Genomic DNA, 4,492 nt, shown 5'->3' with positions numbered 1-4,492 from the left:
TGATTACTACTTTGTAATATAACTTGAAGTCCAGAATTGTGGTGCCTCTAGCTTTGCTTTTCTTTTTCAAGATTGCTTTGGATATTCAGGGTTTTTTGTGGTTCCACGCAAATTTTAGGATTATTTGTTCTAGTTCTGTGAAAAATACTATTGGCATTTTGATAGGGATGGAATTAAATGTATATATTGCTTTGGGCAGTATAGACATTTTAATAATGTTTGTTCTTCCAATCCATGTGCATGGAATGTCTTTCCATTTCTAAAGACATGGAATACTTCAGAAATTTGCATGCTATTCTTGCACAGGGCATGCTAATCTTCTCTGTATTGTCCCCCTGCTTGTGTGCTTTCTCTCTCTCTAAAAATTAATAAATAAAAAAGTAAATAAGTAAATAAATAAATAAATAGCTATACAGATTGTTAAGAAGCTTCTTCTAAATCTGTGATGCTGGTTTAATGTGACTGCTAAACTCACAGGCACATACCACCACTGTTCTCACAGAGAATCTTTTTTTTTTTAAGTAGGCTGTACACTCAACGTGGGGCTTGAACTCATGACCCCAGGATCAAGAGTTGCATGCTCTATCAACTGAGCCAGACAGACACCCCTGTTCCCACACAGAAACCTGAGTATTTAAAGCTTGGAGCCACACATGGCTGAGCTCCAGTCACAGCAAGGCAATCAAAGGAGCCTTCTAACTTTGGGAAATTCCATGTTCTCTTTGTTCCCATCTTATTGTGGCTGTTCACAATGAGAGATAAAAGGTCAGGACTTTAGCTTTCAAAAAAACCAACTTGGACAAATCAAGATAAATACAGTCCTGAACTCATTTGCATGAATGAATCCCTAGTCAATTCTTCCAGACAGAAGATGTCTTTGAGGGGTGTCTGGCATGAGCTTGAAAATATTATCATAAAATTCATGTTTGACTGCTTCTTCTTTCCCATTCATGGTTGAAGTTCAATGGGTCAGAGATAGGTAAACAGTTAATGGTTTTAGGTTACAGAAATTGAATAATAAAACTTCACATTTTGAGAAGGAAGAATATGATATCAGAAGAAAATTCTCTCCCCTTTAAAGAAGTAAAGGAATAAAGAAAAAATAAAGAAAAGAAATTTTAATTAGAGGGAGGGAAACCATGAAACTCATCACTTGACTTGATAGCAGCTGTTGTTTTTGTTTTTGTTTTTTTCCAGACACTTTGTTATAAGGCTCTATGTTGATGAGAAAGCTAAAAGATACTGAATATCACTTATGGCAAATAAAATAAATAAAAATATTGAAATGAGCAAAGAAAGACAGTCAATTCTGTCTCTTCCACAAGAATACTATCGTTATCTCAGAGTTTAGGTAATATTAACTGAGACAATATATGTGAAAAGTGACTAAACTATAGAAACAGAAAGTAGAGCAATGTCTGCCAGGAGTTGGAGGTCACAGAAGGAGGTGATCTTAAGAAGCACAGGGAAGGGCAGGGGCTCCTGGGTGGCTCAGTCGGTTAAGCGTCTGACTTCAGCTCAGGTCACGATCTCGCGATCCGCGAGTTCCAGCCCCGCGTCGGGCTCTGGGCTGATGGCTCAGAGCCTGGAGCCTGCTTCCGATTCTGTGTCTCCCTCTCTCTCTGCCCCTCCCCCGTTCATGCTGTGTCTCTCTCTGTCTCAAAAATAAATAAATGTTAAAGAAAAAAAATTAAAAAAAAAACAAAACAGCACAGGGAAGGGATGCCTGGTGGCTCAGTCGGTTAAGCGGCCGACTTCGGCTCAGGTCATGATCTCACAGTCTGTGAGTTTGATTCCCGCGTCGGGCTCTGTGCTGACAGCTCAGAGCCTGGAGCCTGTTTCAGATTCTGTGTCTCCCTCTCGCTGACCCTCCCCTGTTCATGCTCTGTCTCTCTCTGTCTCAAAAATAAATAAAACGTTAAAAAAAAATTTAAAAAAAGCACAGGGAAATATATGGAATGAGAGAACTATTCCTTAATTTAATTGTGGTGGACTTGTGTGCATTTGTCAAAACTTGCAGGGTGAATATTACTAAACTTAAAATGTACCTTAATAACAAATATTTTAATTTCCTGACACATAGTAGGTAGTCGAGAAGAGAAACAGAGAACTCAGTTTTTGCTTTAGATGATGTGTTGTGTTCTAGAAAATGGGAAGAATGCGAGGGCCAGTCTGTAAGTTTCATATTCATATATTGAAAAACCAACGTGATCAGTCTAACAAAAGTTGGATTGCCTATAAACCTTGTTTCTATCATTCCCTGTTGATAAGATACAGGATGAGGGTTTTAATAGAGTGGCGGAGGGGTAGTCCCTCTCAGGTCTCTCTAGTTTGGAGAGAGAAAAAGGGATTCTTCAAGTAAAATGACTCAGCAGAAGTATATTTAATGTGACTTTAAAAACCGGAGGCTGAGAGCACAGTTGTGATAGCACTCTAGGTCACAGTCACATTGGTCAGTAACATTTGAATAATTGAAACATTAGATTTTCTCACAATTCTCAGGTACAATGAAAAATGTGCTCCCACAGACTGTGAAGGGGACAGAACATGAGGCATGTGGCAGCCACTGAAGTGGACGGAAGTGAAATAGGGTCAAACAATGGAGTATTTTGCGAGCTAAAGTTTTTGACATATTATAGGTTTATTCACTGCTAATAATGGTAAGAAGTTAACAGTTCTTGAGTTCTTACATATAATGTCCAGAAATTTGCTAAATGTTTTACATTTATTATTCACAATATTCTATTACTATAGGTATTATTATTGACTCCATTTTATAGATGGGAAAACTGAGGCTAGGATGTTGAGTCACTTGCCCAAAGTCACAGAACAAGTAGGGGTGGCAGAACTGGATTTTTTTTTAATTTTTTAATGTTCTATTTATTTTTGAGAGAGAGAGAGAGAGAGAGAGAGAGACAGAGTACAAGTGGGGGAGGGGCAGAGAGAGAGAGAGAGAGAGAGAGAGAGAGAGAGAGAGAGAGAGAATCACAGAATCCGAGGCAGGCTCCAGGCTCTGACCTGTCAGCACAGAGCCTGACACAGGGCTTGAACTCATGAACCATGCGATCATGACCTGAGCTGAAGTCAGACGCTTAACCGACTGAGCCACCCAAACGCTCTGGCAGAACTGGAATTTGAATCCAGTTTCTTATAATCTAAACTTTCTTTTCCTGATCACTGTCCTACAATGGTTATTTGCTCAGTGAAAACGCTTTTTATTGGGTCTTCTAATAGCAATATAGTATTTATTGGAGGAAAATATTCCTTTCTTTTATAAATTGCATGTTGCAGACAGACCTGTGAAGGAAGATAGATGGATTGAAAATTCAAAGCATTTTAGATTTTTAAACAAGCACCTGAAAGCTTACATCTTTTGTCTGAGGCTTAAATAGGGCTTTATTTCTAAAGGAAAATAGCAAATCTTTGTGGATATTGGCAGCATTCACTGAGGGTGCTAAGGCCTACACTTCCAACATTAACACAGGGCACTCTGTCTGACCTTGCCCTGGAACACCAGAGGCAGTAAGCAAGGTTTGGAAAGCTGTGCCTTGTAAAAATGGGATGAAATATGCCAGAGCCGTGAAAGATTGCTGAGCAAATATTAAGGTCAAGAACTCTCTATGAGTCTTATTCTAAGTTGAAGCCAACATCTGGAAATCAAATTCTCTATTTCTTAAGACTGACAATGATCCTACACCTCTTCAGACCCAATACACGGAACAATAATAAAGTTTCATAAGCATCCAGGACAAAGAGCTTTTATTATATGATGGTTCACCTTTGATGAAAGAAAAGTTCTGAAGAATCAGGGTTACTTTTCTTTGTTTAGGAAAAATTAAAATTCATTTCAGAAACTGTACTTTTTTTTTTTTAGGACTGTGTCGAATTTGAACATACCATGAATCATTCAATAAAACTGTTTTCAACTTTCTAGAAGTTGACAGAACTAGAGTCTCTGTTTATTTTATTTATTGTCTAATAACACATGAAACTTATCATTTGCACTAAATATTTTAGCTTTTGAATATATGCAGCTTAAATACCTCATTTATATTATTCTTTAATTTTCCAGTCTTCATTGGTCTGGCCTCCTTAAGCTCTTTGTAGGAGGAACGAAATATTTCTTCTGCAATGAAATGTATGAATATTCATATTAAGCGCAATAAATAGACTATAAATAGTTCAAATCCAATTTTACTATAAATCAGTTACAAAAAAGATTTTGTATTCTAAAAATATTTTTGGATTTCAGATATCAGTTTACAATCCTGTAATACAATGTTAAAAAGGAACTTTATTTAACTGGATAGAAGTTATACTTCATTTTTTTTTTTCAACGTTTATTTATTTTTGGGACAGAGAGAGACAGAGCATGAACGGGGGAGGGGCAGAGAGAGAGGGAGACACAGAATCGGAAACAGGCTCCAGGCTCTGAGCCATCAGCCCAGAGCCCGACGCGGGGCTCGAACTCACGGACCGCGAGATCGTGACC

The 4,492-nt window shown here is 37.9% G+C and overlaps 1 non-coding gene across 1 annotated transcript; it reads right to left on the bottom strand.

The window, feature by feature from the left end:
* Positions 1-261: 261 nt before the first annotated feature.
* LOC111556427 lies at positions 262-365 on the bottom strand. The gene has a single exon (XR_002735904.2). It is a non-coding gene; the product is annotated as a U6 spliceosomal RNA (small nuclear RNA).
* Positions 366-4,492: the final 4,127 nt, after the last annotated feature.

Source organism: Felis catus, chromosome C2 (assembly GCF_018350175.1).
Source record: "Felis catus isolate Fca126 chromosome C2, F.catus_Fca126_mat1.0, whole genome shotgun sequence".
NCBI lineage: Eukaryota > Metazoa > Chordata > Mammalia > Carnivora > Felidae > Felis > Felis catus.
Note: the sequence above shows the minus strand (reverse complement) of the source record. Positions and strands in the feature narration are given on the sequence as shown.